Raw genomic sequence first — 14,630 nt, forward strand, 5'->3', positions numbered from 1 at the left:
TGGTCCTTCCAGCCCTCATCTCTGTTGTCTCTGGGCATTATTACAATAATGTCTTTTGTTTTTCTTCAAATATTTGGGTCTCATAATTTTCTTCAGTGTGATTGTATAGTTGCTACTGTTGAGGACTTATATTTGTTAGTTAAATATGTTTTGTGATAATATTGCAGATGGTATTTTTTATGTTTTATTTTTTCATTTGCTCATTGTTGGGGTTCATAAATTCTTGCAGAATTTTTTTTGTAAATATGGAACACTTCACAAATTTGCATGTCATCCTTGTGCAGAGGCCATGCTATTCTTCTCTGTATCATTCCAATTTTAGTATATATGCTGCCAAAGCGAGCACCGTCTTGCAGAATTTCTAAACTAATTTTTAGCTTTAGTGTTTTATGTGTGTACATGTGTGTTATTTGTGACTTTTTCTTTTGTTTATTTTGGGAGACAAATGGGCCATAACAAGCTGCTCTCAGGGATCACTCATTAATCTTTGCTCAGGTATCATTCCTTCATTCCTAGTAGGGTTCTAGGATCCTCTGGGGTTACCAGGGATTAAACCCAAGTCAGATGCATGCAAGGAAAGCACCATACTTACTGTACTTTTGCCCCAATCCCTGTTCAAGGCTTTTTTAAAACATAGAATCATGTCATTCACTAATTGAGGGGGTTTTATTTCTTCCTTTCCAACTGGGATGCCCTATATGCTCTTTGCTTTCCTAATTGCCTCATCTAGAATTTTAGTCAATGTGGGTAGAAGTGGTAAGAGCAGATCATCCCATCTTTCCCCTGATTTTAGCAGAAGAAAGCATACAATCTTTCACCAAATAAATATGTTTTTTCCTTGAAAGCCTTACCTTTGTTATGTGTATGAATGTTCTTTTGCTCCATTTGACATGTACAAGAGTCATGTAAATGGAGTGTTGGCACCAATTGGAGCTGGTTGTGGATGAAAATGCAGTGGCTGTGTGAAGGACGAGTCCAGGGCTTGGCCCAGTACCCCAGTACCACTAACATACATGCACAGGAAATAATGCCATAAACCTTGTCTGGGTGTTCACCCAAAGCCAGTAAAAGTATTTCTCCCCTACCTTGGAATCCACAAGTTTCTCAATTTACTATTTATTTTGGTGGTGGTGGGGGTGGCTCACACTCAGTAATGCTTAGTAACTACTCCCAGCTTTTGGGTGGTTTCTTTTGCTAATGCGTAGGGAACCGTATGTATGTTGGGGATTGAATCTGGGCATCTATGCAGCAAAGCCTGTGCTCTATCTTTAGCCCCTTGAGCTATCTCTCAGGCCTGAACTTTTTGTTTGTTTTGGGCCACACCCAGTGGCACTCAGGAGTTACTCCTGGCTCTGCTCTCAGAAGTCACTTCTAGCAGTTTTGAATGACCATATGGAATGCCAGGGATTGAATCCAGGTCAAGGCAAATACATTTCCTGTGCTGTGCTATAGCTCCAGCCCCATGGCCTCCACAATTTTAATGGCTATCTTACAGTGAACTGGAGTAGTTCAAAAATAATGACTCCACATACTGTTTTCCTGTTTTTAAAGTTGTCATTTAAAACATCTTTTGGAAGATGATTTGTCTTTTAAAAGTGCCAATACTCACCTTTGCAGAATGCAGCAAACCTCCAGCAAACAAACCACAATCTCCAACCCACAAAGCATTTATTAATAGTGGAAAAAGTTAAAGGTATTGTTTCATGCAAATTCCAAAGAACCTGCACTAAAAATTCAGTACAGTAAAACAGTGCTTAGAAATGAATCAGAGGGGCCTGGGAGGTGGCGCTAGAGGGAAGGACCGTGGTTCGATCCCTCGGTGTCCCATATGGTTCCCCCAAGCCAGGGGCAATTTCTGAGCGCTTAGCCAGGAGTAACCCCTGAGCATCAAACAAGTGTGGCCTGAAAAACCAAAAAAAAAAAAAAAAGAAAGAAATGAATCAGAATTTTCCATTTATCTTAAAGGGCATATTTTTCTCTAAATCATGGCATGACATAAGCTGGGATGTTCTAGTGGAGAGATTTCTGTGTTTATTTTCTTTATCTGACTTTCTGCTTTACTATAAAATTGTCATTTTTTTTGTCCAAGAAAGCAATTACCCATCTAATTATTGGGCATTTTCCCCTGGATAAAAAAAAAAAGGATCGAGCCCAGCTGTCACTCAATTCAAGAAACTTGTTACCATGAAAAAATTACACACAGACTTGGATCTACGTATTTCTTCTTGGTGGCATGTTGTGGCCATACCTCACAGTGATCAGGATTTACTCCTGATTCTGTGCTCAGGTTTCACACTTGGCTTTGCTTGAAAGATCGTATGTGGTGCCAGGGATTGAGCTCGGTTGGTTGGCTGCATGCATTGCAAGCTCCTAACCATCTGTACTAACCTACCGGCTCCCTTATACCCTGTTATTAAATTTTGGGCTGCACCTGGTGGTTGTCGTGGCTTACTCTGGGTTTTCTGTTTAGGGGATCAATCCTAAGTGGTGCTTGGGGGCATATTTGGTGCTAGTGATTGAACCAGGGATGTCCATGTGCAAGGCAAGTGCCTTAACACTGGTACTGTCTCTACAGCTCCTTTTTAAACCAAATTTTTTACCAAGCTATTATGATTTACTTGAATATTTTAGACTTACAACAGTTTTGCACTGCACCCCACCACAATGCCATTATCCCTTCACTATGTTCCCCAAGTCCCTTTTCATCCCTCTCACCCAGGGCGACAACCTCAGTTCTGTTAAGTCTCCACATTTCTTTATTTTTTGTTTATTTTGGGGGGGACACTCAGCAGTGTTCTGTCTCTACATTCAGGAATCATTCCTGGTTGTGCTTGGGGGATCATATGGGATGGTAGAAGAAACCTTGCACCTATGTCAGTTGCATACCAGAAAAACACCCTACTCTCTGTACCATCACTCTGGCCACAAATGTCCACTTGTGAAGATCCACTTTTATTGAGAATTCCCCACTTATAATTGTTCCCAAATGTGAATTTTTCAACCTCTCAGAGGCCATTTTTAATTTTGAGTCCTCTAGGGCCAAATTGAAAAAAATTAAATTATCTAGTGAGTAATTTTACAAATAAATGAAAATCATTATCTACTCATGCATTTGCAGTTTTGGGAATCCTTCTTGCTATGTGTCTGAGCTTCCATCTTATTTCTGCCTAAAAGGGTTCCTTTCCCATTTCCTGTACTATAGCTCTACTGGTGAATTCCTCCAGCTTTTGTACGCGTGAAAAGGCTGTATTGTAAAATATTTTATTTTGGAAGATTTCTAACTTCTAGAAAAATAGAATAATGAATATGCATCTACTACCTTCTAGATTTAACATTCTAATGTGTGCTGTATTTGCATGCTCTATTAAGAGATTAAAAGTAAACTAGACATCAAGATACATCAGTAACAACAAAGACATTCTTTTCTAAATAACCACAGTTCATTATCACAGAGAACAAAAGTAATCATTTCCTATTAGCTTTGCCTTTTCTTCTATAAGGGGTTTGGAGCCACACCCAGCAGTGTCAGGGCTAAGGGGACCATATATAGTACCAGAGATTAAATCAAGTTTGACTATATGCAAGGCAGGAGCTTTAGCAACTGAAGTATCTCAGTCGTCCCTAATACATTTTAACATCTAATCTGTTTTAAAATTGCCCATATTATGTTCAAAATGTCTTTTTTCAAGTTAGATTTAATTCAAGTGTCATTTGGTGGTTCTAGCTTTTTTCTTTGAGCCGAACAACATGTATTGTTACTTGTTTAAAAAAGTCTGTAAATGATTTAATAATAATCACATACAATCCACAAATATAAAAGTGTTGGTTTATTGTAGTTTACATACATAAACTGAACATTCAAACATTTTAAAATTAAACTTTAGAAACAAAAGTTTAACATTCAAACAGGAGTATAGTTTACAGAGAATACCCAGCAAGGTTATTTGTTGTCTAACCCAGAATATTGTCAAGATTACTTTATAGTAAATAAAATGTATTTAACCCGCAGTCAGTCCTATTTGGTCCAACTTAATAGTTATGACCATGGTTCCATACCTGAGAAGAAATTACTAAATAAATCTTTTCTTGGCAAAATTAGTCTTGGTCTGTAATTCTGGGTGTGGGGGGTAATCAAAGCACATATGTGAACAAATAAAACTACACTGTTCTTTAGAGGCAAAAGTATGTCCATTATAATAATCTTAGCCTCTGGAAGATAAGGATTCAATTTTCAGTGTTTTTTCTTTTACCCACTTTAAAAAACAAAATCAAAACAAATCCAAATTTAGGTTTTCTTAGTATCTGTATCTTGGAAGTTTAAACACAACTGCTCTTATGCCTTGCATGTGTAACACTGCTGGAAAGAAAGTCACCAAAGTCACTGACTTCCACACCTTGTAAAGGATAATTTTAGTGTCAATATTTTAGATTTACTAAAGACAGCCTATATATGAGTATTATGTCAGCCATGCCACACAAAGAAAAGTATAACTATAACTGTTTTAAGTCTCTTTGAATCTAGAGAAATCTTGGTGCCTTTTGACGAGGGACAGTTGGATCACATCCAATGCTCATGGCTGATCTTTGCTCAAGAATGATTATTGATATTATTCTGGGGATCATATAAGGTTCTGGGATCCTGAGCATGGTCAGTGGGTTGCAAAGTCAAGTGCCTTCACCCCTATACCATCCGTCCGGTTCCCATTCTTGCCATCTTTAGTCCCCAAATACTGACTTTTAATTTTTAATTAATTAAGTAATTAAATTGTATTGAAATCATTGTGATTTACAAAGTCCTTCATAGTTGGATTAATTTTTAAATTATTTTTTAAAATTTTGGGCCATACACCAAGCAGTGTTCAGAGCTTCCTCCTGGCTCTGTACTCAGGAATCACTCTGGGAAGTGCTTGAAGGACCATATGAGGAGCTAGGCATTGAATCTGGGTCAGCCACATGCAAGACTAATGTCCTCCCCATTTTACTATCTCTGCAGCCCCTATATTGACTTAGTTTAGACAGCATGTCAGTCTTTCTATAGATTTCTGCAATTAAAAAATAATTAAAAATTAAACACAAATTTTAATATTTAAAATATTTTAAATCGAAAGCATTTAAACTTAATATTTAAATTTAAAATATTAAAAATTTAAAAATATGTAAAAATATGTAAAATTTCCACATAGCTACCTGGATCACTTGTTTTCATATACTTAAATGTGCAAAATCTCATAGAAAATAACACCCTAACGTGTTCCTTGAGTGCCCTGCTGAGTGCATTGCACTGGGCAAGGCAGCAGAGATGTGGCCAAGAGCAAGGCATGCAGAAAGATGATGTTTGCGTGATACATTTCACTTCTTCACAGCCCTGCCTGTGCTATTTCTGTACTTAAGAAAAATGGAAGTTCAGGGTAGAAATGTTCAATTAACTGTTAAACACCTTCGTCAATTAAGAGATCATTTCCAAATCTGATGGATGACTTCAAAATATCCAATTCATTCTAATCATCAGGCGGAAGAACAGTCCTACTGTCAAGGAGAAAAGAGTAGATAAACATGTAAATGAACTTGCAAATCTTCTAGAAGTACTTGCACTGCCTGGAATGACTGAATATTAATGCAGAAAGTTTTCATGTATTAAATGACGAGTTGAATTACTGTGAGCAATGCTATGTTCAGTGATAATCTAATTATATTTTATTTTTGTTACATACTTAATAACTGCTAGATAATATGCATAAGACATTGCGGACATGGCTAGGACAAGAAAAACGGTTGAAATATCTGAATACTAAGTCCCATAGTAAATGTATGACTTTGTGAGTATGATAGTTACTTATCTGCTCTTTTTGTGTATTATTATTATTAATTATTTTGTTTTTGGGCCGCATCTGGAATTGCTCTGGGGTTACTTTCTCCTGGCTCTATGCTCAGAAAGTTTGCCTGGCAGGTTTAGAGGACGATATGGAAAACCAGGGATCGAACCTGGGTTGGCTGCATCGCTACCTGCTGTGCTATTGCTCTGGTCCATTGGGTTTGTTGTTGTTGTTGTTTGGATGTTGTTTTTGGGCCACACCCTGTGATGTTCAAGGCTTACTCTTTGCTCTGCACTCACAAATCGCTCCTGGCTTGGGGGACCATATGAGACGCCAAGGGATTGAACCGTGGTCCATCCTAGGCTAGCGCATGCAAGGCATGCAGCTTACAAGCTTACAGCTTGTGCCACCGCTCCGTGTCCGAGGCCCATTGATTTTTAATTGTTTTGAGCTATTCCCAGATGTTTTTAAGTGTGTGTCTCTGGGTATCTAGATTCTGGCTTGGCCACATTCAAGGCAATGACTTAACCTTGTTATATCTCTTCAGTTCCTCTCCACTCCTCCCCTTTATACACCAGGCCTGTTTTTTACTGCTCCCTTTAACTGCCAGCACGCTTTAATCCTAGGATGCAAATTAAAACTCATCCAGGCAAGCAACATGTATGAAACTGGAGGCTTACATGCTGAGTGAGGTCAGTTATCGGAAAGGATAGGTACACAATGATCTCTCTCATATGTGGGACTTGATACACAGCAAGGGAATAAAAGCAGGCCAAAGGCTACACAATGGGAGAATCGAAGCACACAACTCGGTTTGGGAGGGTAGGATTGAAAGAAAATGCATTGAAGTCTTTAGGGAAAGAAAGTGGGTGCACAGGTGAGGGGTGTGGTATTAAAATCATGTGGGTCGGAAATCAGCATTAGCAAGTTAACAGTACTGTAAGTCACAGAACCTCAAACATTATAAAAAATTATTTACAAAAATTCTCAAGGTTATACCCCCACTTTCCTTCCCATGCCTCTGTACTTCCTGAAGTCCTGGCAGCCACTATCTACTGCTAGTGCCACATGAGGTCATCATCCCAACTCCACTGATTCTTGAAGTTCCGGACTACCTGTTGCCATGCAACACCTCCATAATTTGATACTGCCAACCCAGTAGAAGAGGCCAAATTAGATGTGAAGTTATAGAAAACAAGCTCAACAAATAAAACCAACAACAGAATGCGCAACTAATGATAAATAGCTTAGCAAATCTTCAAACAATGTCATATTGACCCTATTGTGAGATATGACAATTTTCACAAATTTTCTCTTAATAAGTTTTTTCCAGTAGTTACATTAACTACTTAGTTGTGGTGAACAATATTAAGTAAAATATTAATACCTATGAATGGGCAGGCTTGGAGAAAGTTAGGAAACTGGGGACAATGGTGGAAGGAATGTCACACTGATTGAGGGATTGGTGTTGGAACTTTGAGTACCAGAAATAACTGTATTATAGACAACTCTGTAATTTCTGAAAATAAGAAAACTTATTAACAAAATCTCTAGAATCCACCTCCATATTTGTGTCAGAACTGGATGATTGCTAATGCTGATTCATTTCTTGGAGAATAGGATCTTCTATGGTTGTGACTTTGTCTTGAGGAGCTCTTAACAAGAGCTTTGTTAAACTTGCTCTAGGCTGCTTGCCAGTGTAGGGCGCTGCCACTCAACCATTTTGTGCTCTCTCCATTTCCTTGGAAGTCCCACCTTTTCCCAATAGCTCTCTGGCTCCCCTCCTTATTCTCACCCCTGGACTCATTTCCTCCAATCAAACCACGCTCCTTTGATTCTTGATTTTCCAGAAGACCTGACCTCTGTTCATCAGCCTCCTCTCCGTAACAATCTCTACAGTTGCCCTTATTTTGGTTTTGAATAGCCAATATTTATTTGTTTTTACTTCTGTTTTCCATACTCACTCACCTATGAGCTTCTGAAAGGGATTGTTGTGTCTTATGATTTTTTACTTTTGTGGAAGATGTGGTTTGGAACACAGTAGCAGTGCTATTCCCAGCTCTGTGCTCATGGGTAGTGCTTGGAGAATCATATGTGTGGTGTTTGGCATCTAACTTGGCCAGCTCCAACCAAGGTAAGCTCCTTAACCTCTGTACTATCTTTCAAGCTTATATTTATTATTTTGTCATTTTTAGTTTTACAGCCACACCCGGTGACGCTCAGGGATTACTCCTCGCTATGAGCTCAGAAATCACTCCTGGCTTGGGGGACCATATGGGACGCTGGGGGATCGAACCGCTGTCCGTCCTAGGCTAGCCCTCTCAAGGCAGTCGCCTTACAGCTTGCACCACCGCTCCAGTCCCTATTTTTCATTTTTACTTAGATGAACTAGAAGCTTAATTAATATTTATTGAATAGGTGATTAATATATGAAAATAAAAGGGTTGTCAGGAGAATGACACAGAATCAGAAAGATGTGATTTCTGAAAAAGTTTCACTGGGACCTTGAGAATGACTGGAGTTGGATAGACTGGTATGCCTGGAACCCAGAGTCTGTCTTATGCCAATAAACTTCTGGGGTGAGGCCTTTTTGTAATCAGGTCAAGGATTTTTTTTCCATTTTCTCCATTTTTCTGGACCTATGCAAACATTGGCGATTGCCACTATCACACCTTTACTATATTTTTTACTCTTATCCTTTAAGGAAAAAAATACAACTTACTGAACTTAAAAACAAATTACTGTAGTAGAATGCCTGTCTCGAATACAGGCAGGGGATGGGAAGGGGAAGGGGTAATGTTGCACTGGTGAAGGGGGGTGTTCTGGTTATGACTGTAATCCAAATATGATCATGTTACTTAAATAAAAAATATATTTAATAAAAAATTTAAAAAAGGATTGAAATAAAAATATAAACAAAAAAAAGAAAGATGTGATTTCTTTTTTTTTCTTATTTTTAGCCACACCTGGCTGTGCTCAGGACTTACTCCTGCCTCTGATATCAGGGATCACTCCTGGTAGGGATTGGGGAACCATATGGGATGTTAGGAATTGAACTTGGGTCAGCTGTATGCAAGACAAGCCAAGCGCCTTCCCCATTGTACTCTCTTGGGCCCAGACTTTAGGTGTTCCTTTAGGTGTCCTGGGACTTTGTGTTATTTTAGTTTATTCTTCTTTTCCTAGTCTGTGAGATAGATGATGATGGAATAATATCAGGTTCAACAACATGAAAAGGGGAAAAAACAAATAATGTTGTCTTGTCCCTGATCTTACCCTCATGTGTGCTATGAGTCATGGGTTTTTCAGAGATTCCCTTTATCATATTTAGGAAGTTCTTTTCCTAATTTATACACAATTTAATGATGAAAGGTTTTCAAATTTATCAAATTTTGTATGTATTTACTGAGTTATTATGTTTTTTTTCTTCATGAATATGATGTACCATGCTGATTGATTTTCATAGGTTGACCTTACTTTGCATTCCTGGAACAAATCCTACTTGGCCATGGTGTATAATCCTCTTTATAGGCAGCTGGATTTGCCTTTCCAGTATTTCAGTCAGTACTTTGCATCTAATTATAAGAGATCTTGGTCTGTAATTCCCTATTCTTGTGATCTCTTTGGTACTAAAATTAGGGTAATATTGGTCTCAGATTAGTAAGTGTTCCTCTTTTATAATTTGGAAGAGTTTAAGAAGGATTGGGGTTAATTATTTTTAAAGTATTTTATATAATCCACCAGTAAATCTAGTTGGTATAAGCTTTTCTCTATGGGAAGTTTTTGATTGAATCTCTTTGCTTGTTTTGGAATATTTTTATTTCAATGTTTTTGGGCCACACCTGGTGACGCTCAGGGATTACTCTTGGCTATGTGCTCAGAAATTACTCTTGGCTTGGGGACCATATGGGACACTGGAGGATCGAACTGCAGTCCGTCCTAGGTTAGCGCATGCATAGCAAACACCTTACCACTTGCGCTCCAGCCTCTTGTTTTGGAATATATTGAGACTTTTTTACTTAGTAAATTTTGATAGTTTCTATGTTTCCAAGAATTTGCATTTCACATATGTAATTGGCATATAATTGTTCATAGTATTTTCTTTGTTATAGTATTTTCTTCTAATAAATTTTTCTTTGAAAGTTTCACATTTCCTTTTTTATAAAATCTTGATTAATTAGAGATTTGCCAATTTTGCTATCATTTTCAAAGAATCAACTTTTTCTTTTGTTTATATTTGTTTACTTATCTATTTTATATATTTTTATCATTACTCCTTTTTTAACTATACCCAGTAGTGCTCAAGAATTATTCCTAGGGGCTGGGAAGGTGGCGCTAGAGGTAAGGTGTCTGCATGGCAAGCCCTAGCATAGGATGGACCGCGGTTCGATCCCCCGGTGTCCCATATGGTCCCCCCAAGTCAGGGGTGATTTCTGAGCGCATAGCCAGAAGTAACCCCTGAACGTCAAACGGGTGTGGCCCCAAAACCAAAAAGAAAAAAAAAGAATTATTCCGAGCTCTGTGCCCAGGAATTCTATAAGACTTGGAGGACCATATATGGTGCCATGAATGGAACTAGGTCAACTACATGCAAGGCAAACACCTTCCCAGTTCTACTATTGCTCCAGCCCTCATTTTCATCATTCATATACCTATTATTTTCTTCTAATTTTGTTTTAGGCATAATATGGTACTTCTTTATCTAGTTTCTTAATGTAATAAGTTAGGTTATTGGTTTAAGGTTATACTTAAAAAATTACTGTAGGTGAAAATATAATCTCCCTGCTTTTCTTTGTGTCCCGTAAGTTTTAATATGAAGTGCTTCTATTTTCATTTGTTTTAATGTACTTCCTAGTTCCCATCAGTTTCTTTTTGAACTTTTGGTTATTTAAATTATTTTTTATTTTTTGGCCACAACCAGTGGTGCTTAGGGTTTACTCCTGGATCTGTACTAAGGAATCATTCCTGGCAGGCTTAGGGGACCATATAGGATGCCAGGGATTGAACCTGGGTAGGCTGTATATGAAGCAAATGTCCCCCCAGCTATGTTATTGCTCCAGTGCCCTAGAAATGTAATTTTTATCTTACACATTTTTGTACCACATTTGGTGGTGTTCAGGGGTCACTCATGGGAGTGCTTGTGGAGACGTTATATGGTACAGGGGATAGAATCAGGGTTGGCTGTATGCAAAGCAAATACCAGAATACCTCTGGTAGGGAGAAAGATAGACGCAGACTAGTCTCACTCATCTATGGGTTTTAAGAAAAATAAAAGACATTTTTGCAATAATTCTCAGAGACAAAAAAGGAGGGTTGGGAGGTCCAGCTCACAACATGAAGCTCACCACAGAGTGAAGAGTGCAGTTATAGAAATAATTACATTGAGAACTATCATAACAAAGTGAATGAATGAGGGAAGTAGAAAGCCTGTCTAGTGTACAGGTGGGGATGGGGTGGGAAGGAGGGAGATTTGGGAAATTAGTGATGGGAATGTTGCCCTGGTGAAGGAGGTGTTTTTTTTACATGACTGAAACCCAACTACAATTATATTTGTAATCAAGGTGTTTAAATAAAGATATTAATTAAAAAATCCCTCTTGTATCTCTCTGCCCTAGTTTATGCAAGTATTTGAATCAACAGATTTCCATCTTCTATTTATGTTTAGCTTCATTCCATTAAAGTTGGAAAACCCTTTTTGTTTGTTTTTGTGTCTCACCTCATGACACTGGAGGTTACTTCTGACTTCTGACTCTGTGCTTAGGGGTTGGACCTAGTTGTATTTGCAGACTTATGTGGTGCTGGGATTCAATCCTGCATGCATAGCCTGTGTTCAACTATTGAGCTATGTCTCCAGCCCAGAAAACTGACATTTGTATTTGGGGTGGGGGTGGGCCACACCCAGTGGCACTCAGAAGTTACTCCTGGCTCTGTGGTCAGAAATAGCCCCGGCAGGTTTTGGAGAACCTATGGGACTCCAGGAATTGAACCTGGATCTGTCCTTGGTCAGCCACATGCAAGGCAAACACCCTACCACTGTGCTATTGCTCTGGCCCCTGACATTTGTTTCTTGAAAAATTATTTTATTCAAACTCCATGGTCACAAAGTTGTTCATAATACAGTTGAGTTTTTTTCATAGTTACAAATTTGTTCCTGATTGTGTTTCAGTCATAAAGTGTTCAACAGCCTTCACCATTGCAGATTTTACACCATCAATATCCTCAGTTTCTCTCCTGTCTTTCCCCATGCCTGCCTCTGTGGCAGACATTTTTCTTCTCTCCTCCCTTTCTTTTCCTCTTAGAAACTGGTTTGCAATATTGTCACTGAAGGGGTATCATAAAAACCACTTTATCTCATTTCAACACTCAGTTCTTTTCCAGAGTGATCATTTGCAAATATCACTGTCATAGTAAAGACCAACATTCTTTAATGATTAATTTTAAAAACATTGAAGCTTGTTTGGTGGCCTAATACTTTCTGAAAAAATGTTACATGTACACTTTAGAAGACTGTATTTTCTTCTGTGGTAAGATTCTCTGTGGTCTGGTTGGTTTATAATATTCAACAAATATTTTTTTTCTTACCCATCCCCTTCCTAACATTGCTAGAGGTTTTTCCCTCTTTTAGTTCTGTCCATGTTTTTGCTTCAGGTATTTTAGTGTTTTTATTTAGTGCATGATTATAGCATCTTCTTGATGAACTGATTCTTTTATCATCATGACAAAGTCCCTCATAACTCTTTCTGATCTAAAGTCTGCTTTGTCCTTGATTTGTACCGTCAGCCATGGCTTTGATGTAAAGTACTTTTCATATCTTTTAGGTTTAAATTGTTTTCAGTATATTGTAGAATCAAACTAAGTATGTTCTTCTTCTAATTGGAAATTGTGCTGTAATAGTCAAAGGATGTTGTTTCATGCAAGATTTTCAATAGCAAAATCTGATCCGTACCACCGTTGTCACACCAGGCATGAAAATGGGCAGTTGTCCAAGATTGATATGAAAACCTCAGATGTAATGATAATTGTAATACACTAGAGTCTTGATTTCCCATTGGAAATTAAAGTACAAATATGAATGGTTGGTAATTACCACTGAAATGGAATATTTCCCCAGAATTTATATACCTTATTGTTTCAGATTTTTTCATTGTAATTAAAACACATAGAATCAAATTTACCACCTTAACCATTTTTAAATATACAGTTCAGTCATGTATGTGTATTACTCTGAGATGAATCTCTCAAACTTTCCTTATCTTTTTGTGCCTCACTCAGCTTTTTTTCAGTGATTAGTCCTGGTTCTGTGCTTAGGGATCACTCCTGACAGTGATAGAGGGATTATATGGGATGCCATATAGATTATAAATGAGTGGGCATTGTACAAGACAAGTGTTCCCTCCTCTGTGCTATCACTTTGGTTCCTTTTCCTATCGAAGTTTGCTGTTTCTGTCTTCCCTATTTCCTCCCATCCCTTGGATTGAACATTTTCCTTCCTGTGTCTGAGAAGAACTGTTTCAAATAACTCATCTGAGTAAAGTAATACATGATGTGTGTTCCTATGACTGGCTTAGTTTAATCAAGATTCATCAATGTTGTAGTATATAACATAATTTTCTTTTTTAAGGCTGAATAAGATCTCATTGCATGTATAGACCACATTTTTAATATTAATGTGTCAATGGACCTCTGGCTGACTTCTGCTTCTTAGCTATTGCGAATACTACTCTGGTCTGATTTAGGTACATGCTTCTTATTTGAGACCTGGCTTTTTAAAAGAAATTTTTTGGAGGGGCCTGGAGATAGCACAGTGCTTGCTGACCAAGTTCCATCCCTGGCATCACATATGGGACTCTTAGCACTGCCAGGAGCAAGTACTGCCTAATGTGACCCTAAAGTAACATAAACCTTTTATTTTCTGAGGGGAGCATCTCATAAGCAGTGCTTGGGATTTTGAGGGTCACAGCAAGCAAGGTTTGACCAACTGATCCAGACAGCAATATGTACTTCTTAGGCTCAGCTGTGCTCTAGGCCTCCAGGGCTGCTCTCAGCGATACTCCTTTGAGTTCCAACTCCTGTTTCTGTACAGGCAAGACTTGTGCTCCAGGATGTGGAGCTGTCTTCATGGCATCCTGAGTTTGAGGATAAATCCCAACATGGGATTACTGTAACATATAGTTGTTTTATTCCTAATATTTGAGACTATTATTTTGTCTCTATTTCATATGCTTTTGATTAAATGTGAAATAATTTTATGTTGGGGGGCCCACCTGCCAGCTCTCACAGACCTAGAACCTCTCCCAGCTATACTTAGGCCCATGAGGGTCACAAGTTGAGCCATAACCCTGACCCCTAATCCCCCATTTGCAAGTGGACAATTCAATAATTTTCAATTCTGTGACACCATTAGTACTTTCTTATTTCAGGAGGGTTTCATCATTCAGAGAAGAAAACTAATACAGGGACTGGAGTGATAGTCCACTTGCCTTACATGTGGTCCTTGCTTTGCATGTAGCTGGCTCAAGTTCGATCCCTGGCAACTCAGACTGAGCACGACCAGGCGTGATTCCTGTGTGTAGTGCCCGAAGTATGACCTGAGCATTACTGAGTGTGGCCCCCCCAAAACCAAACACACAAAAAGAAAATTAATACCAGTGACCAACTACCCCCATAGCTACAGAGCTATGTGGTTATGTATATATGATCTTTATCTATTGTCCTATTTTTGTTTATTTCATGGAAAGTAAATCTTGCAATGCATGACTTTCTCTTAGCAAGACCCTTCTGATGTTTATGCATGTTGCATGCACATATATTGACATATTA

At 38.3% G+C, this 14,630-nt stretch overlaps 1 non-coding gene across 1 annotated transcript; it reads right to left on the reverse strand.

Moving 5' to 3' along the window:
• Positions 1-239: 239 nt before the first annotated feature.
• LOC126000246 (U6 spliceosomal RNA) lies at positions 240-346 on the reverse strand. The gene has a single exon (XR_007492602.1). It is a non-coding gene; the product is annotated as a U6 spliceosomal RNA (small nuclear RNA).
• Positions 347-14,630: the final 14,284 nt, after the last annotated feature.

This window comes from Suncus etruscus, chromosome X (assembly GCF_024139225.1).
Source record: "Suncus etruscus isolate mSunEtr1 chromosome X, mSunEtr1.pri.cur, whole genome shotgun sequence".
Lineage (NCBI taxonomy): Eukaryota > Metazoa > Chordata > Mammalia > Eulipotyphla > Soricidae > Suncus > Suncus etruscus.